Raw genomic sequence first — 27,648 nt, forward strand, 5'->3', positions numbered from 1 at the left:
AGGATTCCACCCCCATACTTTGGCTTCACACCCCATTTTCTTTACACCAGACACACATCCATTGCTGTGATGTAGATCCATTGCTGTCAACACTATCCCAGCCCACAGCCTACTGGTCCTGGGAGACAGCAACTCTATCACTATATTGTGTGCAGAATCCAGGAAGGGCCTAACACGGGGGCTCCATAAATACTCCCTGAAGTGCTGCACTTGAGAAGAGTCTATGATTTTATTACCTGGTGCTCTACCTACACATGTTATCACTTTGCATTATGTCATGATCCTTAGTCCCCCTCACCTGACAGTCAGCAACCCAGGAGCAGAGTCTACACCTCGGTCTGCCCATATTCCAGGCCCCCAGCCCAGCACCTGGCAAGTAATAGGTGCCAAGTACTGATGAATGAATTGTCTGGAAACATGTGAAACAGGATTCATCAAGAATACCCAGATGGAAGGTCACCATGAACATGCTGCCTGATAACCTGCCAGCCCTTTAATTCTGTCTGCCGACCACTTCCTTCAGCCAGGAACTGCCTGGGCACAAAGATTTCCCAGAGTCACCATCCTGCCTTGACTTCTGCCGTTCACTTTAGCCTCCTTGATTGTCCTACTTACTGTGGGTTTCTTCACTCTCAGTCTCAGGGGACACCTCTGAACCCCTAAGGTAGCCCACTGGGTCTTCCTTCTCTGGCCAACACATTCCTCTTGCTTCTGTGCATGGCCTTGATAGCAGTGTCACAGGCAATCCCAGGAAAGTGACACCGCAGCATGCTGACCTTGGGCACCCGCACTAGTCAAGGGAGCCCTCTCCCTTCATCTCCTGCAGAATCCCCCTAGGAATAGGGGATGCAGATATGTACACATGTGTAGGGAGGAAAGGGGTTCTCATGACATCTTAGCTAGAAGATGATTACAAATTTTTTAAACATTACTAGAAAATTATGGTTCATTTGTCCTGGCATGCAACTGAATGATAAAAAAATCTGTGAAAAATTCTGACACCCATGACAAAAGAAATGATCCAAACAATATGACCATCGAGGTGCTTTTCTTTTATGTTTAGGACTATCATTAAAAAATGTGGTATTGAGGAGCATGTCAACAATATTGGGGGAGGCTCTGGAACGATGCTGAGTAGAAAATGGACAATGATTACTTTTTTGAGAGTTGAGAGAAGCTATTTTGCAGAAAGTGGCAAATGAGCTTGACTTTTAAAAATGAAGAGCATTAAAGCAAGTAAGTTGAGTGGAAAGTAGATGATATTTGGGGGAGGGGTGACATGTTAAGTTACAAGAGGCAAAGAAATGGAAAGAACACATGTTTTGCAAAGGGAAAAATCATTCCTGTAAAACATCAGAATTGGAGTTTTCTTGCTGTTCTTTTTGTGCCTATGTAGTATCTTCTTTCTGCTGTAACTTCCAACTTGGGTTCTAGGTACTCTGTGTATGTGTGTGTTTACAAGAGAGAAATTGATAAACCTTAGTAAGCCCTAGAAAATTCTAGAGGTCTGAAATAAACAGATATTTTTCAAGTTTATTTAATTAAAAAGCAAAACAAAACAAAAACAGTGTCATCTGCTCCTATTAGGTAAATAAATATATGATCATATTGGAATCTTTGTGTGTGTGTGTGGCTGGCCAATATAGGGATCCACACCCTTGACCTTGGTGATACGAGGCTGTGCACTAACCAGCTGAGCTACCAGCCAGCCTATACATGATCATATTGGAATAATATGCAACAGAGAGATACTCTGCTGCTATGGAGAATAAGCTGATTGCAAGGAAAAAAGATGCTCACAGATAAGGCAAGGGTAGGCTTTTTGTCCCCCATTGTGGAATAGTACAGGGAACAATGCAAATGTATTGAGGCTGGTAATTCCAAGTCATGGGAGGGAAATTAAAATGATGACTCTGGAAGAATAGTTTCAAATGTCAAGGAGTTTGAGGCAGGTGATCAATTTAGTGAAATGACAATTGCTTTAGGAGAGGCTGCTTCTTTGAAAGGATTGATACATACAGCAAGGCAAGGGAGGTGACTGTGCTGCTAAGTTTTTAATATTGCTATGCGTTTTAACTTTAAATATATTTGTGACTTTGCATGTAGCTCTGAATTTTGAGTGTCATAATTACTTAAGAATCTTTTATGGATTTGATTACTATAGCTATCACTGTAATTTGATGAGGTTTTAGAACTACATTCCATTCCTAATTTTGGTTTTATTATTTCCAAGTGCCAAAATACTTAACACAGAACCACCTCTTATTCTATAATAAAAAGCAATGGAGACAAGTTCTTCAGTTGAAAAAGATTACTTTTTTTTTTTTTTTAAAGATGACCGGTAAGGGGATCCTATCCCTTGATGTGGTGTTGTCAGCACCACGCTCTCCCAAGTGAGCCAATCAGCCATCCCTCCGTAGGGATCCGAACCCGTGGCCCTGGTGCTGTCAGCACCACACTCTCCAAGTGCGCACGGGCCGGCCCTGCTCCATGGTAGTTTTAGATGCTTCCCTCCTTTCTTCTCAGAATTTTCATTTTCCCATGTTCTCCTGGACAACTTCAACCCTGCTAACGATTCAAACCCATCACATCTGTCTGTCATGGTGTGGACTGGCGCCCAAGCAGAAGACTCAGGGCCTCTTTGAACTAGGACTTGCATTGACTTCAACTCAACCAAGCTGAGGCGCCGATCTTGTGATTACACTTAGCATGTGCTATGAATGGAGAGAAATGAAGTGAAAAGTGCCTATGAGATGCGAAGTCAAACTTGTCACGTTCCTAGTCCCCTCTCTGGGCTTCTCTCCATCTTCAGCTCCACCTCACTGTTTACCCCTTAAAGAAGCCAGATGCTCTCTAATTCGTATGTCCACGAAACACTTGGTATCAAATAACAGGTATTAAATGACTATTTGGTGGAAGTTCTGTATCCTAAATTTGTAGGTGTCCTTTATGTGACTGACGATGGCATGAATACCTAGTGTTAACAGTCTTTGGTGTGCTCAGCATTAATATACGTTAGGAATTGTCATGGAAACTTGTAAAATTAAAAAAAAAATCCAAATGCATGTCATCTGGCCTTGGAGTCCAGTTCTTCAGTACACACTCTGCTGATTTGGGCACCTCAGTCAAGAACCCAGTCAAAGAACCTCACAGAGTCACCCACAGGCCACGAAGCCACAGCACACGAGCAAGACTTTCCCGTGCTGCCCTGTTAACCATGAGCAGATGCCAAGGGCCCCAGATGTTTCAGCAAATCCTCTAGTTTCAGCAAATCCTCTAATATGAAACAGGCCAAAGCAAACAAACAAAAAAGGAAAAAGCGAATTGGAAGAAATAGAGATCATGCAAGGGAAACAGAAAATACCATTAACTTCCTCAGAGTTATAGGAGAGAAACTATTGGACTTAATGACGAAGAACAGACATTGTTAAAGTAGAAGAGGGTGAAGATGAATCAAATAACCATGAGGTCATTTAGAAATTAAAAATATAACTGTTGAAATTTTTGTTTGCTTGTTTGTTTTGTGTGTGTGTGTGTGTGTGACAGTTAAGGGGGTTGTAACCCTAGGGGTGGTGTCGCCTGCACCGCGCTCAGCCAGTGAGCGCACCGGCCATCCCTTTGTGGGATCCGAACCCGCGGCAGCGCCGCTGCGCTCCCAGCGCCGCTCTCTCCCGAGTGCGCCACGGGGCGGCCCATAAGTGTTGAAATTTAAATTAGAAAACAACTCACTAGAAAAGTGAGAAAATAACACAGGGGAAGCCTGATTAGATCAAAAAGACAAAAGGATAACAAGAAAGATACTATTTTAAAAAAAAGCATATAAAAGTAAAAGGAGTAAAAGGGAAAGAGAGAGAGAGAAAACGGAAGTGCGTGTCCGCAGAGCCAGTGTCTGAACAACACGCGCTCCAGGAAGAGCCGCGGAGATGGGCAGGAGGAGAGAACCGTGGGAGAAAGGAGGAAGGGACAGGTCCCGGAGGTCCCCAGAGGTCCCCACGTGGAGAGTGACGATGGGTCCACACGCCGCCCCGCACTGGGGAAGCACAGGGGACACCGTGTCAACTCTGGGTGTGGGGGTCCAGGGGACGGACGCTGCGGAGGAGCCTCAAGACGGAGACCACAGGGGAGTCCGGCCTTCAGCGTCTCGTGCAGAGTCGGTTCTGATCTCCGCTTTTCCTCGTCGAACGTGAGTCCGACAAGGCGAGGACGGGCCTCTGGACGTTTAGCAGCCCAAGACCGTTTTCTTAGCAGTCTATGGGGGGGCGTCTCCCACTAGGAAGAGGACATAAACCCGGACAGGGGACAGGGCCCTGGTGACGGCCACGGGGGATCGTACCCACCCCGACTGCTCGGAGGCTGCAGTGTAGACATCAGCTCCCAGGAGGTGTCGTCCAGAGCACCACATGGGTCCCTGAGGCGTTCACCTGTGGTGACAGCAGCCGCCCTAACCGGGACAGTGCGCGTGCGCAGACGCCACCGCTCACAGAAGACACGCGATCCTCACCGGACTGTCAGCCGCGTCCCCGCAGCCGCCGGGGCGCGGCTCTCAGAGCCACCGACGGGAAGCCGCGGTCGCGGGGTGCGCTCTCCGTGGCGCCTCCTGGTGGCCCTGCCTGCAGCTGCCGCCCCCAGGCCGCCCGCCCGGGACAGGAGCGCACGACCGGCCGCTCTCCACTCCCTGCTCCCGCCCCTCTGCGGCCCATGACAGCGGGTTCCAGCGACACGACGGATTCCCACGGGCGCTCCAGGTCGGTGCAAGGGGTCCGCGCTGACGAGGCGCCGAGGAGCACAGCCGTGAGAGGGACCCGCCTAGGCTGTCGTCGGCCGACGGTCCTGGCGGTTCCTCGGCCCCAGGCTGGCAGGCACAGTCCGCCTCCTGACAGTCCTGACCGCGGAGCCGTGTGCTATTAAAGCCACATGGTCACCACGAGCGACGGTATCTTGTGTACTTTTTCAAAACTGAGTTTTCTATTCTATGCCTTTATTCAACCGTATGAAATATAGAATTAGTAATTTATCAAATTGCGTAAAAAATGTCAATTGTTATTTATATATAAACAAAATTTATAGATTTATTTGGAAGAATTGATATATTTTCCCTACTTATTTTCTCATCTATGAACATGTACATCTCTTCATTGTCTTCAGTTTGTTCGTTTTTTCAATAACATTTTACACTCAGTGTTTAGAAATGATGATTGTAAAAATGCACCCTAATTATTCATGCAAACCTTATGAATGAAAATTTGGGGTGTTTCCAACCCTTAGGAATAGGTATTGTCATATTAACAATCTTGTCGACACCTCACCTTATAATTTTTCAAGGTTACATATGATATAGATTCCTGAATATTGGGTTACAGTGTAAAATAGTAAATATACAAGTATAATTTTGCTAAATTTTGCGAGTTTCTGCTCCTTATGGGCTCTACCATTTGCATTCCACCACAATGTATTATAATACCTGTATCCCCACAGTCTCACTAACAAGTTTGTTATCAAAAAATTAAATTTTGCAAATCTAATAGGTGAAGACTTGTATTTCAATATATTTTAAATGTATAGTTCTCTATGAGGGATTTTAAGCACCGAATTAAGTATTGATGCCAATTTAAATTTCCTTTTGTGTTATTAGGTTGTTCATATATTTTGTTCATTTTTATTTCATTTTGTTGGTCATTTCCATCTCATTTTTTCACACATCATTGTATTAGTGATATTATCCTAGTTTAAGAGGTTTTTTGTTTTTTTGCTTTTTTTTAATTGAAACATTATTGATCACCCATTTTAAGTATTATAGCTTGTAATTACTTTTTGTCGTGTCCTTTTGACCTAGTTGGTGGCATTTACCTTTTGTTTGAGTTTGCTTTGCTTTATTAATTGCTGCTATGTCATCCATGTTAACTGCTGCTACATTAGTAGCAGCATATTTTCACCAGTGATTTGAAATGCTATCTTTCTTAAAAACTAAATTTCTATAAATCTTGGGTATCTCTTTGAATTCTCCATTCTTTTTCATTAGGTTTTATATTTACTTATAAACAAATTGCATATGGTCTTGATAATGAAGAATTTATAAAAAAAAAAAATTTCGATCTCTGGTTGACTTACCCCTCCCTTTTGATTTGTTTCCTCATTTTTTTCTGATGAACGATTAATGTTTCATCAAAATTTTATAATCATCTTATTTTGTTCTAGGTGAAGAAACAAATGAGACTATTTTTAATGTGATCATGACACACGTATAAAGTAACTTAGGAGAAAATCAAATCCTTAGGATCATGTGGCTTTCTGGCCAAGAAAATATCTCTGACATTTCTCTATCGTTTGTGTATGTATGTTTTAAGAGTGTTCTAATGCTTAAATCACATAGTTAAACAGGCTTTGTCGAGTTCTTGTTAGCTTTATGCCACATATTTTAACAATTTTGTGGCTATTGAAAATGGAATCTTGATTTGTGTAATGTAATCTAGATAGTTATTGTTATTACATAAGACATTTATTAATTTTATATGTGAATTTTTCTAAATCGCAACATGTAAATTTTATTTTAGTAAGTCGTCTTGTTTGTAATAGGTTTTTAATTAATTCTTTTTGATTTTCTAAATTCACAATACATACACATAACACATTTTTCTCCATCTTGGAATATACAAATACGTATGGTCAAATCTTATTTTATCTAGTGTTTTGATATTTATGAGTCTTACATTTTCTCAAAAGTAGTTTTGGCTTCTGTGGAAATTATTATGTGTTTTTCTTTCTTCTAATGCTTAATACTTTTGCAAAATATTGAAGTTAGTAATTCATCTCAAATTTAATTTTGTGAACGGTACCTAGCAAAAGCATAACTGGATTTAATTTCCAAGTAAATAATATTTCAATCCCTGTAATGATGAAGTGCTTTCCCCTAAGTAACCTGAATCCTTTCCACATATACCAGAATCTGTTTCAAAATTCAAACTTTTACTCCACTGAACTATTCGCTTATTCTTTGCCAATCTCATTCACTTTCAAGTATGTTCCTTTGCAATACATTTTATTAGACGGAGCAAATTTCCTCTTTGTTTTTATTATTATTGTTCTTCTTATGTCTTGAATATTTTGGGGGCCATTTTTGCACATAATTTTTTTTCATATTAACTTTGAGGTTATTTGACAAGTCCCCTAAACATCACTCTTTGGAATTTTTCAAGTTTAGATTTATTGAATCTATTGGTTAACATAGGTAGAATACATATATATGTGGCGTAACTTCCTAGCATCACTGCTGCCCGGCACATGGTCACACGTGGGCATTTTGGTAGGAGCTGCTGAGTGGCTCCTGCGACAGGGGTATCTATGAACACATCTCCTGGGGCATCTGCTGGGACCTCTTCTTCCTTCATTCTCACAAGAGCTGGTCGTCACCAGACATACAGACCTGCCCATCTGATGGGGCAAATGCTATCTGAATAGTGAGCAAATTTCTGTGCATTAGCATTAGGGAGGCCGCGGATGTCTGACATTTACTGGCCATATGAATTGCTTCCCTGTGGAACTGCAGGAATATGTCCTTTGTCCCCATGGATAAATGAGAACTCTCCGTACAACTAGGATGCATACTACCCTTTCTCTGCCCATGAAGAATTTTCCAGTCTGGGGTTTGTCTTTTCACCTTTTGACATTATTCTGGTTTTTGTTTGGACCAGGAAAAGTCAGCATTTTCCTCAGTGGCTTCTGGCTCTCTGGTCATTCAAAAGTAGTTCCTATTTCAAGATTATGGCAATAATAACTATCAGGGCTTTGTGTTTCTACATAGAGTCTTTGGTTTTTCTGTAATTTTCCTCTTACTAAAAACATAAACTGAAAATTAATCAGATCTTTCTCATATTATGCGGCCAGATACAAAAGGCCACATAACATATAACTGTACTGATAGGAACAATCCACGATAGGTAAATTCACACACACAGAAAATGGAGTGGTAGTCAGGGACAGGGAGAGGCGGGATGGGGAGTGACAGCTTAATGGCTACAGAGTTGATGAAGCTGTTCGATCACTAGACGGTGGTAAGTGTTGCACCATATTAAAAATGTACTTAATGCCACTGAATGGTAATTTTGAAAATATTAAAAACACTTTATTTTATACAAGGGATATTATTGAAAATAAAAGATGAAAAAATTTGAGGAGATGCAGGACACAGACAAAAATGAGGAGAAGCACAGCGTCAAGGAAGGGCAAGAACGGATCTGGAGTGGGGACTGGTGAGGGTGTTTGTGGGAGCTCTGGAGCCAGGGCTCCCCTGGGTGCTGGTGTTTCTTCTAATTCTTCTGATGTTTCAGGAACGGTTATGTCAGGTTGCTCTAGCTCTACCTCTGGATCTTGATCTTTCTCCTGCTCTTTCTCTTGCTCTTTCTCCTGATCTTTCTCTTGATCTTTCTGTTGCTCCTGCTCTGGATCTTGCGTCTGATCTACCACTTGCTCTGGATCTTGTTCCTGCTCTACCTCTTGCTCTGGATCTTGCTCTCGCTCTGCCTCTGGCAGTGGAGGTGGAGCTGGAGCTGGAACTCGAGCCGAACATGGCAGCAGCTCTTGGGACAGTTGTTCAGCCTGGGCGGAAGCTGGAACTGGAGAGACAACAATTGAAAATATCAATGTGAGTTTCTATGTCTCATCCAATGACACTGTCTTTCTAGAAGCCCAAGTCCAGAGAGCCAGCCTCAGGAAGTCTCCCCACACTGCAGAACACTGTATGATTGTTCTGAGTACTCAGTGCCCCTGTCCCCAGCCTGCTTCTGGAAACTCTGCTCTGTGTGGCCCAGCCCAGGCCCCTCCCCAAACCCGCACAGGCACCCACCCTCTTCCTCCTCACCCTCAGTCTCCGCCTCACTAGGCTCCAGGTGCTCCGGCTTCTCCAGCTGCGCCAGAAGAAGATCAGCCTTACGCTCCACCTCTGAACCTCGCATACTGATATGTACATAGGCCGAAAGAAACTTCAGAGAATGAAATTCAGGAGGCTCGTGGAAATCGGTGGAATAGAATTCCAGCCAGATCTTTAAGACAGAGGACATGGCACTGTGGGAGACAGGTGGGCAACAGCATCAGAGGCCTGGCCTATCCCTCTATGCTGCCCTCCCAAGGCTCCCCTGAGTGAGCTGCAGTCTTGTACCCTCTGCCCGTGCCTGTCCATAGACCAGCCCATCCAATGTCCACCCCCAGTATGGCAGTTCTGGCACAGATGGGCCTGGCAGCCGAGGAGGGGCTGGCAAAAGCCTCCATGGGAGGAGCCTTCAACCACTGATGTGACCACGTTTCCCTTCTTCAGGGAAACCTGACTACCTCCTCTGGCTGTGTCACTGCCCCATCCCTGCTGGAATGACCTGTCCACCTCAGGAGGGTGCTGTCTGCTCTGGGCATTACTCACTGGCACACAGGAGGTGTTCAGCAATATCTGATAAATGAGGAAACAGAGGGAGGCGCTGCTCCCCTGGCCTACCCAGGGCCCTTGGAAAAGCCCAAACTTGAGCTCACACGTGAATGTACTGCCCAAGTGTCTGCATGGAAATCTGCATATCCTTTTGCCAGTGACAGCAATCTCTTGGCCCTGACCACACTCTGCACCCTCAGCACCAGCTGAGCATCCCCATGGAGGCTCCAGCCCCGAGTGTGAGCGGGATGCTCTGCACACCTCCTGCTCTGGCTCAGCACGGGCTCTGGGGGTGTGGGCAGGGCTGGGTGGGAGGGCGTGGGGATGGATTCTCTCTGGGCTCACTCTGCTCTCCAGCCTCTCGCACACCCTATGGTGCCTGGGACCACATCCCCAGCCGTCTTGACTCCTTTCCCTGCAGGGAAAGCCTTGAGCCCTCAGCCCTGTAGCAGGAATCATAAGATGTGTGAGAGCCAGAGTTCTGCCAGCCCCCCACCCACAGGCCCCCGCAGACCACACGCAGTTGTGTGGAGATGGGAGCCCCTCCTTCTGCACCTAAACCCCACTTACCATTTTAGCTGCTCCAAGGATTCGCCATCCCCGTGACAATCAGTAATCATGTTTCCATACCTAGAGGAGGTCAGGAGTGTGTCAAATCTACCATACGGTGGCACTACCTGCTTCTCATGTCTACTGTGACTGTCTCACCTCTGACTAGAATGGAAGTCCAGGAGGGCAGGGAATGCAGTCTCCTCGGTTCATTGGATCATGGTCAGTGCCCAGAAAGTGACTGCACATAGTGTGGCTTCACGTATGTTTGTTGAAGGAATGAACCCCAACCAACTCCTGCCAAGATATCTGGGTGCACCTGAAGCCGCTCTGCCCGCCTCTGGTCTCCCTGCTTTGAATACACCCAGAAGCCTACAGATAGAATCTCAAATTTCCTGTAAAAATGTGAAAACAGTGAAGCCCAAGTCAACGAGGTCAGTGAGGGGGTGACAGAGACTTCCTCGTGGGGGTGTCAGGAATCCTGAATGAGGACGACCGTGGCCCCTCCAGCAGACCTTCCACAGGGCTGGACTCAGGAGCAGCACTTTCCATGGGGGACCCACTGGAGCTTGTTCCTGTGACCACCCACTGAACACAGGAGGAAACTGAGGCTCAGAGGGGTGTGGTGACAGTCCTAAGACTCACAGCTGGGAGGCGGCCTAGTGACACTGTGTGATCCAGGGCCTGAGTGCTCACCTGAGGAAAAGCAGGTGCAGCACATGCCGGGGACTGGCAAAGTTCCTGTAGGTTGACAGAAACAGGTGGACATAAGATTGGTCACCACCCAAGACAGCAGGCACCAGGTGCTCCACCCGCTTCTTCAGGGTGCGTGCCGGGACAGGCCACACCATGTGGGTGGCATCTGAGCTCAATGAAGATGTGTCTTCACTCTAGGACAGGACAGGGGAGAGATACACAGTGACAGCACCGTGAACCCCAAGGAGGGCAGGGGCTGGAGGCCAGTCTTAACCCCAGGGAGGACATGAGAAGACAGCCTGAGGGCCCAGGGTTAATGTACAGGGTGGTGGTTGCCACCCCGGCAGTCCCCGTTCACCCTCCAGCCAGACCTGAGGTGTGAACACACCAGGACCAGCAGGTTTATAAACCCCCCACCCTCTGCCCCTGCCCTGGGAGGGTGTCCCATGTCCCCGTTCCCCACACACTCAGGAGGAGGGGCTGCGGTCACCCAGGGAGGATCATAGTGCTGGCCTGGCCTTGCCCAACCTCCTCTGGGCCACCTGACATTACCTTTGGGGACCTCCTCCCAGACGGCCACAGGGGTCGAGGGCGAGGGCTGAACCAGCGCCGGAAGCATTGGACAAGCCTCTCAGCACAGGGCTTCCTGGGGCTACGGCCCCGGGACCTCGGGATACAGCACAACATCTCACTCTGCCTGTGGCCAAGTGAGCTGGGGAAGGGGCTGTGTATAGAATGTGGGTGCCAGGTTACCGAGTTCCGAGTTCTGTTGGGGTCTGTCGTCAACGAAGTGAAGTCACTTCCTGATACCTCATTTCCTGAGCCCCTCCTCTGTGTACAAGACTGCAAATGCCCCTCTGGGTACCTGTCTGCTGACCCTCCTTCCCCATGAACTCTCTCTATTGCCCACACTTCCACCAACACTGCCTGACCACACCCCTGTGCAAGGCCTGGGTGCAGCCAGCGTCACAGCTCAGAGGAGATACACGTAGGGTCATCCCCAGCTCCTGCTTCTTATCACTTTATGTGACCCTGGACAAGCCATAGTCACTCTCATGACCTCCCCAGTCTCCCCTTTTGCACAGTGGGGATCTTTCTAGCATCTTCTTCCTAGGGATGGCATCAGGCATGTGTGAGAAATCATCTCTGAAACCTATGGCCGGTGTCACATGCAGCTAATAAACAAGACTAGAGATAAAATCCACGACGGTGTGGAAGGTAGCATGGAATACGACTAACGACAGGTCTGGTTCCTGTCATATAATCTTGAAAATGTCACTTTTGCTCTTGGTCTGTTTTCCCTGTCCGCACCATGCGACAGTTGGAATTTCATGCATTCACATACTGCTTTCCTCCATAAAACCTTACAATGGCTTCGTGTGTATTTAGGTTTGGACTCAAGTGCCACATCTCTGTCTGTGTGGTTGGCGACACCTCAGGGGCTCCCCGTGGTCCCCACCATCTGCTGCACACATCCTCACGTAATCCCCTGCCCTGCAGTGTGGACTGGACTTAGTGACTCACTTCTAACCAATACAGTATCAAAAGTGAGAAGATGTCACTTTCTAAATGTCATGGTAACATGCCTGTCTCTAGAGTCTTGTGCTCTGTCTCCTCTGTTCTCTCTGTTTGTATCCACCATATGCCAAGCATGGTGCCGAGAGCTGGAGAAAGAGCTGATTCAGCTGCACCCTGGCTTGGGAGATGATCCCAGGATAAGAAAGAGGAGAAGACGTGCTATCGAGTGGCTGACATTCTAAGAGAGGAAAGGGTAAAGTGATCTAGGAGGCCATCAGAATATTCTAGATTAGGAAGCTACCTGAAGATGGTAGGAAATGAACACCATTTGCAGAGAAGAACCAGAGGCGTTTGGTCCATTAAGATGACGGCAACATGTAACTGATGTGTAAGATGTAAGTAAGTAAGAAATACTATTCACAAATTCAAATCCTATTTTCAAAATCATTGAATGGCAGGGATAAGTGCTCATGTTCAATGCAAACATAACTAGAATTGAGGAAGATTCCATGTATGGAATAACTTTATATCTCCATTAGATGAAAGTATGCAGATATATGATCAGCAATTCTTTTCAAATTGTATAAAATATCCATTGTTGACACAATCAGGATTCCACCCCCATACTTTGGCTTCACACCCCATTTTCTTTACACCAGACACACATCCATTGCTGTGATGTAGATCCATTGCTGTCAACACTATCCCAGCCCACAGCCTACTGGTCCTGGGAGACAGCAACTCTATCACTATATTGTGTGCAGAATCCAGGAAGGGCCTAACACGGGGGCTCCATAAATACTCCCTGAAGTGCTGCACTTGAGAAGAGTCTATGATTTTATTACCTGGTGCTCTACCTACACATGTTATCACTCTGCATTATGTCATGATCCTTAGTCCCCCTCACCTGACAGTCAGCAACCCAGGAGCAGAGTCTACACCTCGGTCTGCCCCTATTCCAGGCCCCCAGCCCAGCACCTGGCAAGTAATAGGTGCCAAGTACTGATGAATGAATTGTCTGGAAACATGTGAAACAGGATTCATCAAGAATACCCAGATGGAAGGTCACCATGAACATGCTGCCTGATAACCTGCCAGCCCTTTAATTCTGTCTGCTGACCACTTCCTTCAGCCAGGAACTGCCTGGGCACAAAGATTTCCCAGAGTCACCATCCTGCCTTGACTTCTGCCGTTCACTTTAGCCTCCTTGATTGTCCTACTTACTGTGGGTTTCTTCACTCTCAGTCTCAGGGGACACCTCTGAACCCCTAAGGTAGCCCACTGGGTCTTCCTTCTCTGGCCAACACATTCCTCTTGCTTCTGTGCATGGCCTTGATAGCAGTGTCACAGGCAATCCCAGGAAAGTGACACCGCAGCATGCTGACCTTGGGCACCCGCACTAGTCAAGGGAGCCCTCTCCCTTCATCTCCTGCAGAATCCCCCTAGGAATAGGGGATGCAGATATGTACACATGTGTAGGGAGGAAAGGGGTTCTCATGACATCTTAGCTAGAAGATGATTACAAATTTTTTAAACATTACTAGAAAATTATGGTTCATTTGTCCTGGCATGCAACTGAATGATAAAAAAATCTGTGAAAAATTCTGACACCCATGACAAAAGAAATGATCCAAACAATATGACCATCGAGGTGCTTTTCTTTTATGTTTAGGACTATCATTAAAAAATGTGGTATTGAGGAGCATGTCAACAATATTGGGGGAGGCTCTGGAACGATGCTGAGTAGAAAATGGACAATGATTACTTTTTTGAGAGTTGAGAGAAGCTATTTTGCAGAAAGTGGCAAATGAGCTTGACTTTTAAAAATGAAGAGCATTAAAGCAAGTAAGTTGAGTGGAAAGTAGATGATATTTGGGGGAGGGGTGACATGTTAAGTTACAAGAGGCAAAGAAATGGAAAGAACACATGTTTTGCAAAGGGAAAAATCATTCCTGTAAAACATCAGAATTGGAGTTTTCTTGCTGTTCTTTTTGTGCCTATGTAGTATCTTCTTTCTGCTGTAACTTCCAACTTGGGTTCTAGGTACTCTGTGTATGTGTGTGTTTACAAGAGAGAAATTGATAAACCTTAGTAAGCCCTAGAAAATTCTAGAGGTCTGAAATAAACAGATATTTTTCAAGTTTATTTAATTAAAAAGCAAAACAAAACAAAAACAGTGTCATCTGCTCCTATTAGGTAAATAAATATATGATCATATTGGAATCTTTGTGTGTGTGTGTGGCTGGCCAATATAGGGATCCACACCCTTGACCTTGGTGATACGAGGCTGTGCACTAACCAGCTGAGCTACCAGCCAGCCTATACATGATCATATTGGAATAATATGCAACAGAGAGATACTCTGCTGCTATGGAGAATAAGCTGATTGCAAGGAAAAAAGATGCTCACAGATAAGGCAAGGGTAGGCTTTTTGTCCCCCATTGTGGAATAGTACAGGGAACAATGCAAATGTATTGAGGCTGGTAATTCCAAGTCATGGGAGGGAAATTAAAATGATGACTCTGGAAGAATAGTTTCAAATGTCAAGGAGTTTGAGGCAGGTGATCAATTTAGTGAAATGACAATTGCTTTAGGAGAGGCTGCTTCTTTGAAAGGATTGATACATACAGCAAGGCAAGGGAGGTGACTGTGCTGCTAAGTTTTTAATATTGCTATGCGTTTTAACTTTAAATATATTTGTGACTTTGCATGTAGCTCTGAATTTTGAGTGTCATAATTACTTAAGAATCTTTTATGGATTTGATTACTATAGCTATCACTGTAATTTGATGAGGTTTTAGAACTACATTCCATTCCTAATTTTGGTTTTATTATTTCCAAGTGCCAAAATACTTAACACAGAACCACCTCTTATTCTATAATAAAAAGCAATGGAGACAAGTTATTCAGTTGAAAAAGATTACTTTTTTTTTTTTTTTTTTAAAGATGACCGGTAAGGGGATCCTATCCCTTGATGTGGTGTTGTCAGCACCACGCTCTCCCAAGTGAGCCAATCAGCCATCCCTCCGTAGGGATCCGAACCCGTGGCCCTGGTGCTGTCAGCACCACACTCTCCAAGTGCGCACGGGCCGGCCCTGCTCCATGGTAGTTTTAGATGCTTCCCTCCTTTCTTCTCAGAATTTTCATTTTCCCATGTTCTCCTGGACAACTTCAACCCTGCTAACGATTCAAACCCATCACATCTGTCTGTCATGGTGTGGACTGGCGCCCAAGCAGAAGACTCAGGGCCTCTTTGAACTAGGACTTGCATTGACTTCAACTCAACCAAGCTGAGGCGCCGATCTTGTGATTACACTTAGCATGTGCTATGAATGGAGAGAAATGAAGTGAAAAGTGCCTATGAGATGCGAAGTCAAACTTGTCACGTTCCTAGTCCCCTCTCTGGGCTTCTCTCCATCTTCAGCTCCACCTCACTGTTTACCCCTTAAAGAAGCCAGATGCTCTCTAATTCGTATGTCCACGAAACACTTGGTATCAAATAACAGGTATTAAATGACTATTTGGTGGAAGTTCTGTATCCTAAATTTGTAGGTGTCCTTTATGTGACTGACGATGGCATGAATACCTAGTGTTAACAGTCTTTGGTGTGCTCAGCATTAATATACGTTAGGAATTGTCATGGAAACTTGTAAAATTAAAAAAAAAATCCAAATGCATGTCATCTGGCCTTGGAGTCCAGTTCTTCAGTACACACTCTGCTGATTTGGGCACCTCAGTCAAGAACCCAGTCAAAGAACCTCACAGAGTCACCCACAGGCCACGAAGCCACAGCACACGAGCAAGACTTTCCCGTGCTGCCCTGTTAACCATGAGCAGATGCCAAGGGCCCCAGATGTTTCAGCAAATCCTCTAGTTTCAGCAAATCCTCTAATATGAAACAGGCCAAAGCAAACAAACAAAAAAGGAAAAAGCGAATTGGAAGAAATAGAGATCATGCAAGGGAAACAGAAAATACCATTAACTTCCTCAGAGTTATAGGAGAGAAACTATTGGACTTAATGACGAAGAACAGACATTGTTAAAGTAGAAGAGGGAGAAGATGAATCAAATAACCATGAGGTCATTTAGAAATTAAAAATATAACTGTTGAAATTTTTGTTTGCTTGTTTGTTTTGTGTGTGTGTGTGTGTGTGACAGTTAAGGGGGTTGTAACCCTAGGGGTGGTGTCGCCTGCACCGCGCTCAGCCAGTGAGCGCACCGGCCATCCCTTTGTGGGATCCGAACCCGCGGCAGCGCCGCTGCGCTCCAAGCGCTGCTCTCTCCCGAGTGCGCCACGGGGCGGCCCATAAGTGTTGAAATTTAAATTAGAAAACAACTCACTAGAAAAGTGAGAAAATAACACAGGGGAAGCCTGATTAGATCAAAAAGACAAAAGGATAACAAGAAAGATACTATTTTAAAAAAAAGCATACAAAAGTAAAAGGAGTAAAAGGGAAAGAGAGAGAGAGAAAACGGAAGTGCATGTCCGCAGAGCCAGTGTCTGAACAACATGCGCTCCAGGAAGAGCCGCGGAGATGGGCAGGAGAAGAGAACCGTGGGAGAAAGGAGGAAGGGACAGGTCCCGGAGGTCCCCAGAGGTCCCCACGTGGAGAGTGACGATGGGTCCACACGCCGCCCCGCACTGGGGAAGCACAGGGGACACCGTGTCAACTCTGGGTGTGGGGGTCCAGGGGACGGACGCTGCGGAGGAGCCTCAAGACGGAGACCACAGGGGAGTCCGGCCTTCAGCGTCTCGTGCTGAGTCGGTTCTGATCTCCGCTTTTCCTCGTCGAACGTGAGTCCGACAAGGCGAGGACGGGCCTCTGGACGTTTAGCAGCCCAAGACCGTTTTCTTAGCAGTCTATGGGGGGGCGTCTCCCACTAGGAAGAGGACATAAACCCGGACAGGGGACAGGGCCCTGGTGACGGCCACGGGGGATCGTACCCACCCCGACTGCTCGGAGGCTGCAGTGTAGACATCAGCTCCCAGGAGGTGTCGTCCAGAGCACCACATGGGTCCCTGAGGCGTTCACCTGTGGTGACAGCAGCCGCCCTAACCGGGACAGTGCGCGTGCGCAGACGCCACCGCTCACAGAAGACACGCGATCCTCACCGGACTGTCAGCCGCGTCCCCGCAGCCGCCGGGGCGCGGCTCTCAGAGCCACCGACGGGAAGCCGCGGTCGCGGGGTGCGCTCTCCGTGGCGCCTCCTGGTGGCCCTGCCTGCAGCTGCCGCCCCCAGGCCGCCCGCCCGGGACAGGAGCGCACGACCGGCCGCTCTCCACTCCCTGCTCCCGCCCCTCTGCGCCCCATGACAGCGGGTTCCAGCGACACGACGGATTCCCACGGGCGCTCCAGGTCGGTGCAAGGGGTCCGCGCTGACGAGGCGCCGAGGAGCACAGCCGTGAGAGGGACCCGCCTAGGCTGTCGTCGGCCGACGGTCCTGGCGGTTCCTCGGCCCCAGGCTGGCAGGCACAGTCCGCCTCCTGACAGTCCTGACCACAAAGCCGTGTGCTATTAAAGCCACACGGTCACCACGAGCGACGGTATCTTGTGTACTTTTTCAAAACTGAGTTTTCTATTCTATGCCTTTATTCAACCGTATGAAATATAGAATTAGTAATTTATCAAATTGCGTAAAAAATGTCAATTGTTATTTATATATAAACAAAATTTATAGATTTATTTGGAAGAATTGATATATTTCCCCTACTTATTTTCTCATCTATGAACATGTACATCTCTTCATTGTCTTCAGTTTGTTCGTTTTTTCAATAACATTTTACACTCAGTGTTTAGAAATCATGATTGTAAAAATGCACCCTAATTATTCATGCAAACCTTATGAATGAAAATTTGGGGTGTTTCCAACCCTTAGGAATAGGTATTGTCATATTAACAATCTTGTCGACACCTCACCTTATAATTTTTCAAGGTTACATATGATATAGATTCCTGAATATTGGGTTACAGTGTAAAATAGTAAATATACAAGTATAATTTTGCTAAATTTTGCGAGTTTCTGCTCCTTATGGGCTCTACCATTTGCATTCCACCACAATGTATTATAATACCTGTATCCCCACAGTCTCACTAACAAGTTTGTTATCAAAAAATTAAATTTTGCAAATCTAATAGGTGAAGACTTGTATTTCAATATATTTTAAATGTATAGTTCTCTATGAGGGATTTTAAGCACCTAATTAAGTATTGATGCCAATTTAAATTTCCTTTTGTGTTATTAGGTTGTTCATATATTTTGTTCATTTTTATTTCATTTTGTTGGTCATTTCCATCTCATTTTTTCACACATCATTGTATTAGTGATATTATCCTAGTTTAAGAGGTTTTTTGTTTTTTTGCTTTTTTTTAATTGAAACATTATTGATCACCCATTTTAAGTATTATAGCTTGTAATTACTTTTTGTCGTGTCCTTTTGACCTAGTTGGTGGCATTTACCTTTTGTTTGAGTTTGCTTTGCTTTATTAATTGCTGCTATGTCATCCATGTTAACTGCTGCTACATTAGTAGCAGCATATTTTCACCAGTGATTTGAAATGCTATCTTTCTTAAATACTAAATGTCTATAAATCTTGGGTATCTCTTTGAATTCTCCATTCTTTTTCATTAGGTTTTATATTTACTTATAAACAAATTGCATATGGTCTTGATAATGAAGAATTTATAAAAAAAAAAATTTTCGATCTCTGGTTGACTTACCCCTCCCTTTTGATTTGTTTCCTCATTTTTTTCTGATGAACGATTAATGTTTCATCAAAATTTTATAATCATCTTATTTTGTTCTAGGTGAAGAAACAAATGAGACTATTTTTAATGTGATCATGACACACGTATAAAGTAACTTAGGAGAAAATCAAATCCTTAGGATCATGTGGCTTTCTGGCCAAGAAAATATCTCTGACATTTCTCTATCGTTTGTGTATGTATGTTTTAAGAGTGTTCTAATGCTTAAATCACATAGTTAAACAGGCTTTGTCGAGTTCTTGTTAGCTTTATGCCACATATTTTAACAATTTTGTGGCTATTGAAAATGGAATCTTGATTTGTGTAATGTAATCTAGATAGTTATTGTTATTACATAAGACATTTATTAATTTTATATGTGAATTTTTCTAAATCGCAACATGTAAATTTTATTTTAGTAAGTCGTCTTGTTTGTAATAGGTTTTTAATTAATTCTTTTTGATTTTCTAAATTCACAATACATACACATAACACATTTTTCTCCATCTTGGAATATACAAATACGTATGGTCAAATCTTATTTTATCTAGTGTTTTGATATTTATGAGTCTTACATTTTCTCAAAAGTAGTTTTGGCTTCTGTGGAAATTATTATGTGTTTTTCTTTCTTCTAATGCTTAATACTTTTGCAAAATATTGAAGTTAGTAATTCATCTCAAATTTAATTTTGTGAACGGTACCTAGCAAAAGCATAACTGGATTTAATTTCCAAGTAAATAATATTTCAATCCCTGTAATGATGAAGTGCTTTCCCCTAAGTAACCTGAATCCTTTCCACATATACCAGAATCTGTTTCAAAATTCAAACTTTTACTCCACTGAACTATTCGCTTATTCTTTGCCAATCTCATTCACTTTCAAGTATGTTCCTTTGCAATACATTTTATTAGACGGAGCAAATTTCCTCTTTGTTTTTATTATTATTGTTCTTCTTATGTCTTGAACATTTTGGGGGCCATTTTTGCACATAATTTTTTTTCATATTAACTTTGAGGTTATTTGACAAGTCCCCTAAACATCACTCTTTGGAATTTTTCAAGTTTAGATTTATTGAATCTATTGGTTAACATAGGTAGAATACATATATATGTGGCGTAACTTCCTAGCATCACTGCTGCCCGGCACATGGACACACGTGGGCATTTTGGTAGGAGCTGCTGAGTGGCTCCTGCGACAGGGGTATCTATGAACACATCTCCTGGGGCATCTGCTGGGACCTCTTCTTCCTTCATTCTCACAAGAGCTGGTCGTCACCAGACATACAGACCTGCCCATCTGATGGGGCAAATGCTATCTGAATAGTGAGCAAATTTCTGTGCATAATCATTAGGGAGGCCGCGGATGTCTGACATTTACTGGCCATATGAATTGCTTCCCTGTGGAACTGCAGGAATATGTCCTCTGTCCCTATGGATAAATGAGAACTCTCCGTACAACTAGGATGCATACTACCCTTTCTCTGCCCATGAAGAATTTTCCAGTCTGGGGTTTGTCTTTTCACCTTTTGACATTATTCTGGTTTTTGTTTGGACCAGGAAAAGTCAGCATTTTCCTCAGTGGCTTCTGGCTCTCTGGTCATTCAAAAGTAGTTCCTATTTCAAGATTATGGCAATAATAACTATCAGGGCTTTGTGTTTCTACATAGAGTCTTTGTTTTTTCTGTAATTTTCCTCTTACTAAAATCATAAAATGAAAATTAATCAGATCTTTCTCATATTATGCGGCCAGATACAAAAGGCCACATAACATATAACGGTACTGATAGGAACAATCCACGATAGGTAAATTCACACACACAGAAAATGGAGTGGTAGTCAGGGACAGGGAGAGGCGGGATGGGGAGTGACAGCTTAATGGCTACAGAGTTGATGAAGCTGTTCGATCACTAGACGGTGGTAAGGGTTGCACCATATTAGAAATGTACTTAATGCCACTGAATGGTAATTTTGAAAATATTAAAAACACTTTATTTTATACAAGGGATATTATTGAAAATAAAAGATGAAAAAATTGGAGGAGATGCAGGACACAGACAAAAATGAGGAGAAGCACAGCGTCAAGGAAGGGCAAGAACAGATCTGGAGTGGGGACTGGTGAGGGTGTTTGTGGGAGCTCTGGAGCCAGGGCTCCCCTGGGTGCTGGTGTTTCTTCTAATTCTTCTGATGTTTCAGGAACGGTTATGTCAGGTTGCTCTAGCTCTACCTCTGGATCTTGATCTTTCTCCTGCTCTTTCTCTTGCTCTTTCTCCTGATCTTTCTCTTGATCTTTCTGTTGCTCCTGCTCTGGATCTTGCGTCTGATCTACCACTTGCTCTGGATCTTGTTCCTGCTCTACCTCTTGCTCTGGATCTTGCTCTCGCTCTGCCTCTGGCAGTGGAGGTGGAGCTGGAGCTGGAACTCGAGCCGAACATGGCAGCAGCTCTTGGGACAGTTGTTCAGCCTGGGCGGAAGCTGGAACTGGAGAGACAACAATTGAAAATATCAATGTGAGTTTCTATGTCTCATCCAATGACACTGTCTTTCTAGAAGCCCAAGTCCAGAGAGCCAGCCTCAGGAAGTCTCCCCACACTGCAGAACACTGTATGATTGTTCTGAGTACTCAGTGCCCCTGTCCCCAGCCTGCTTCTGGAAACTCTGCTCTGTGTGGCCCAGCCCAGGCCCCTCCCCAAACCCGCACAGGCACCCACCCTCTTCCTCCTCACCCTCAGTCTCCGCCTCACTAGGCTCCAGGTGCTCCGGCTTCTCCAGCTGCGCCAGAAGAAGATCAGCCTTACGCTCCACCTCTGAACCTTGCATACTGATATGTACATAGGCCGAAAGAAACTTCAGAGAATGAAATTCAGGAGGCTCGTGGAAATCGGTGGAATAGAATTCCAGCCAGATCTTTAAGACAGAGGACATGGCACTGTGGGAGACAGGTGGGCAACAGCATCAGAGGCCTGGCCTATCCCTCTATGCTGCCCTCCCAAGGCTCCCCTGAGTGAGCTGCAGTCTTGTACCCTCTGCCCGTGCCTGTCCATAGACCAGCCCATCCAATGTCCACCCCCAGTATGGCAGTTCTGGCACAGATGGGCCTGGCAGCCGAGGAGGGGCTGGCAAAAGCCTCCATGGGAGGAGCCTTCAACCACTGATGTGACCACGTTTCCCTTCTTCAGGGAAACCTGACAACCTCCTCTGGCTGTGTCACTGCCCCATCCCTGCTGGAATGACCTGTCCACCCCAGGAGGGTGCTGTCTGCTCTGGGCATTACTCACTGGCACACAGGAGGTGTTCAGCAATATCTGATAAATGAGGAAACAGAGGGAGGCGCTGCTCCCCTGGCCTACCCAGGGCCCTTGGAAAAGCCCAAACTTGAGCTCACACGTGAATGTACTGCCCAACTGTCTGCATGGAAATCTGCATATCCTTTTGCCAGTGACAGCAATCTCTTGGCCCTGACCACACTCTGCACCCTCAGCACCAGCTGAGCATCCCCATGGAGGCTCCAGCCCCGAGTGTGAGCGGGATGCTCTGCACACCTCCTGCTCTGGCTCAGCACGGGCTCTGGGGGTGTGGGCAGGGCTGGGTGGGAGGGCGTGGGGATGGATTCTCTCTGGGCTCACTCTGCTCTCCAGCCTCTCGCACACCCTATGGTGCCTGGGACCACATCCCCAGCCGTCTTGACTCCTTTCCCTGCAGGGAAAGCCTTGAGCCCTCAGCCCTGTAGCAGGAATCATAAGATGTGTGAGAGCCAGAGTTCTGCCAGCCCCCCACCCACAGGCCCCCGCAGACCACACGCAGTTGTGTGGAGATGGGAGCCCCTCCTTCTGCACCTAAACCCCACTTACCATTTTAGCTGCTCCAGGGATTCGCCATCCCCGTGACAATCAGTAATCATGTTTCCATACCTAGAGGAGGTCAGGAGTGTGTCAAATCTACCATACGGTGGCACTACCTGCTTCTCATGTCTACTGTGACTGTCTCACCTCTGACTAGAATGGAAGTCCAGGAGGGCAGGGAATGCAGTCTCCTCGGTTCATTGGATCACGGTCAGTGCCCAGAAAGTGACTGCACATAGTGTGGCTTCACGTATGTTTGTTGAAGGAATGAACCCCAACCAACTCCTCCCAAGATATCTGGGTGCACCTGAAGCCGCTCTGCCCGCCTCTGGTCTCCCTGCTTTGAATACACCCAGAAGCCTACAGATAGAATCTCAAATTTCCTGTAAAAATGTGAAAACAGTGAAGCCCAAGTCAACGAGGTCAGTGAGGGGGTGACAGAGACTTCCTCGTGGGGGTGTCAGGAATCCTGAATGAGGACGACCGTGGCCCCTCCAGCAGACCTTCCACAGGGCTGGACTCAGGAGCAGCACTTTCCATGGGGGACCCACTGGAGCTTGTTCCTGTGACCACCCACTGAACACAGGAGGAAACTGAGGCTCAGAGGGGTGTGGTGACAGTCCTAAGACTCACAGCTGGGAGGCGGCCTAGTGACACTGTGTGATCCAGGGCCTGAGTGCTCACCTGAGGAAAAGCAGGTGCAGCACATGCCGGGGACTGGCAAAGTTCCTGTAGGTTGACAGAAACAGGTGGACATAAGATTGGTCACCACCCAAGACAGCAGGCACCAGGTGCTCCACCCGCTTCTTCAGGGTGCGTGCCGGGACAGGCCACACCATGTGGGTGGCATCTGAGCTCAATGAAGATGTGTCTTCACTCTAGGACAGGACAGGGGAGAGATACACAGTGACAGCACCGTGAACCCCAAGGAGGGCAGGGGCTGGAGGCCAGTCTTAACCCCAGGGAGGACATGAGAAGACAGCCTGAGGGCCCAGGGTTAATGTACAGGGTGGTGGTTGCCACCCCGGCAGTCCCCGTTCACCCTCCAGCCAGACCTGAGGTGTGAACACACCAGGACCAGCAGGTTTATAAACCCCCCACCCTCTGCCCCTGCCCTGGGAGGGTGTCCCATGTCCCCGTTCCCCACACACTCAGGAGGAGGGGCTGCGGTCACCCAGGGAGGCTCATAGTGCTGGCCTGGCCTTGCCCAACCTCCTCTGGGCCACCTGACATTACCTTTGGGGACCTCCTCCCAGACGGCCACAGGGGTCGAGGGCGAGGGCTGAACCAGCGCCGGAAGCATTGGACAAGCCTCTCAGCACAGGGCTTCCTGGTGCTACGGCCCCGGGATCTCGGGATACAGCACAACATCTCACTCTGCCTGTGGCCAAGTGAGCTGGGGAAGGGGCTGTGTATAGAATGTGGGTGCCAGGTTACCGAGTTCCGAGTTCTGTTGGGGTCTGTCGTCAAGGAAGTGAAGTCACTTCCTGATACCTCATTTCCTGAGCCCCTCCTCTGTGTACAAGACTGCAAATGCCCCTCTGGGTACCTGTCTGCTGACCCTCCTTCCCCATGAACTCTCTCTATTGCCCACACTTCCACCAACACTGCCTGACCACACCCCTGTGCAAGGCCTGGGTGCAGCCAGCGTCACAGCTCAGAGGAGATACACGTAGGGTCATCCCCAGCTCCTGCTTCTTATCACTTTATGTGACCCTGGACAAGCCATAGTCACTCTCATGACCTCCCCAGTCTCCCCTTTTGCACAGTGGGGATCTTTCTAGCATCTTCTTCCTAGGGATGGCATCAGGCATGTGTGAGAAATCATCTCTGAAACCTATGGCCGGTGTCACATGCAGCTAATAAACAAGACTAGAGATAAAATCCACGACGGTGTGGAAGGTAGCATGGAATACGACTAACGACAGGTCTGGTTCCTGTCATATAATCTTGAAAATGTCACTTTTGCTCTTGGTCTGTTTTCCCTGTCCGCACCATGCGACAGTTGGAATTTCATGCATTCACATACTGCTTTCCTCCATAAAACCTTACAATGGCTTCGTGTGTATTTAGGTTTGGACTCAAGTGCCACATCTCTGTCTGTGTGGTTGGCGACTCCTCAGGGGCTCCCCGTGGTCCCCACCATCTGCTGCACACATCCTCACGTAATCCCCTGCCCTGCAGTGTGGACTGGACTTAGTGACTCACTTCTAACCAATACAGTATCAAAAGTGAGAAGATGTCACTTTCTAAATGTCATGGTAACATGCCTGTCTCTAGAGTCTTGTGCTCTGTCTCCTCTGTTCTCTCTGTTTGTATCCACCATATGCCAAGCATGGTGCCGAGAGCTGGAGAAAGAGCTGATTCAGCTGCACCCTGGCTTGGGAGATGATCCCAGGATAAGAAAGAGGAGAAGACGTGCTATCGAGTGGCTGACATTCTAAGATGGGAAAGGGTAAAGTGATCTAGGAGGCCATCAGAATATTCTAGATTAGGAAGCTACCTGAAGATGGTAGGAAATGAACACCATTTGCAGAGAAGAACCAGAGGCGTTTGGTCCATTAAGATGACGGCAACATGTAACTGATGTGTAAGATGTAAGTAAGTAAGAAATACTATTCACAAATTCAAATCCTATTTTCAAAATCATTGAATGGCAGGGATAAGTGCTCATGTTCAATGCAAACATAACTAGAATTGAGGAAGATTCCATGTATGGAATAACTTTATATCTCCATTAGATGAAAGTATGCAGATATATGATCAGCAATTCTTTTCAAATTGTATAAAATATCCATTGTTGACACAATCAGGATTCCACCCCCATACTTTGGCTTCACACCCCATTTTCTTTACACCAGACACACATCCATTGCTGTGATGTAGATCCATTGCTGTCAACACTATCCCAGCCCACAGCCTACTGGTCCTGGGAGAAAGCAACTCTATCACTATATTGTGTGCAGAATCCAGGAAGGGCCTAACACGGGGGCTCCATAAATACTCCCTGAAGTGCTGCACTTGAGAAGAGTCTATGATTTTATTACCTGGTGCTCTACCTACACATGTTATCACTTTGCATTATGTCATGATCCTTAGTCCCCCTCACCTGACAGTCAGCAACCCAGGAGCAGAGTCTACACCTCGGTCTGCCCCTATTCCAGGCCCCCAGCCCAGCACCTGGCAAGTAATAGGTGCCAAGTACTGATGAATGAATTGTCTGGAAACATGTGAAACAGGATTCATCAAGAATACCCAGATGGAAGGTCACCATGAACATGCTGCCTGATAACCTGCCAGCCCTTTAATTCTGTCTGCCGACCACTTCCTTCAGCCAGGAACTGCCTGGGCACAAAGATTTCCCAGAGTCACCATCCTGCCTTGACTTCTGCCGTTCACTTTAGCCTCCTTGATTGTCCTACTTACTGTGGGTTTCTTCACTCTCAGTCTCAGGGGACACCTCTGAACCCCTAAGGTAGCCCACTGGGTCTTCCTTCTCTGGCCAACACATTCCTCTTGCTTCTGTGCATGGCCTTGATAGCAGTGTCACAGGCAATCCCAGGAAAGTGACACCGCAGCATGCTGACCTTGGGCACCCGCACTAGTCAAGGGAGCCCTCTCCCTTCATCTCCTGCAGAATCCCCCTAGGAATAGGGGATGCAGATATGTACACATGTGTAGGGAGGAAAGGGGTTCTCATGACATCTTAGCTAGAAGATGATTACAAATTTTTTAAACATTACTAGAAAATTATGGTTCATTTGTCCTGGCATGCAACTGAATGATAAAAAAATCTGTGAAAAATTCTGACACCCATGACAAAAGAAATGATCCAAACAATATGACCATCGAGGTGCTTTTCTTTTATGTTTAGGACTATCATTAAAAAATGTGGTATTGAGGAGCATGTCAACAATATTGGGGGAGGCTCTGGAACGATGCTGAGTAGAAAATGGACAATGATTACTTTTTTGAGAGTTGAGAGAAGCTATTTTGCAGAAAGTGGCAAATGAGCTTGACTTTTAAAAATGAAGAGCATTAAAGCAAGTAAGTTGAGTGGAAAGTAGATGATATTTGGGGGAGGGGTGACATGTTAAGTTACAAGAGGCAAAGAAATGGAAAGAACACATGTTTTGCAAAGGGAAAAATCATTCCTGTAAAACATCAGAATTGGAGTTTTCTTGCTGTTCTTTTTGTGCCTATGTAGTATCTTCTTTCTGCTGTAACTTCCAACTTGGGTTCTAGGTACTCTGTGTATGTGTGTGTTTACAAGAGAGAAATTGATAAACCTTAGTAAGCCCTAGAAAATTCTAGAGGTCTGAAATAAACAGATATTTTTCAAGTTTATTTAATTAAAAGCAAAACAAAACAAAAACAGTGTCATCTGCTCCTATTAGGTAAATAAATATATGATCATATTGGAATCTTTGTGTGTGTGTGTGGCTGGCCAATATAGGGATCCACACCCTTGACCTTGGTGATACGAGGCTGTGCACTAACCAGCTGAGCTACCAGCCAGCCTATACATGATCATATTGGAATAATATGCAACAGAGAGATACTCTGCTGCTATGGAGAATAAGCTGATTGCAAGGAAAAAAGATGCTCACAGATAAGGCAAGGGTAGGCTTTTTGTCCCCCATTGTGGAATAGTACAGGGAACAATGCAAATGTATTGAGGCTGGTAATTCCAAGTCATGGGAGGGAAATTAAAATGATGACTCTGGAAGAATAGTTTCAAATGTCAAGGAGTTTGAGGCAGGTGATCAATTTAGTGAAATGACAATTGCTTTAGGAGAGGCTGCTTCTTTGAAAGGATTGATACATACAGCAAGGCAAGGGAGGTGACTGTGCTGCTAAGTTTTTAATATTGCTATGCGTTTTAACTTTAAAT

This window comes from Cynocephalus volans, chromosome 5, assembly GCF_027409185.1.
Source record: "Cynocephalus volans isolate mCynVol1 chromosome 5, mCynVol1.pri, whole genome shotgun sequence".
In the NCBI taxonomy this organism is placed as follows: Eukaryota; Metazoa; Chordata; class Mammalia; order Dermoptera; family Cynocephalidae; genus Cynocephalus; species Cynocephalus volans.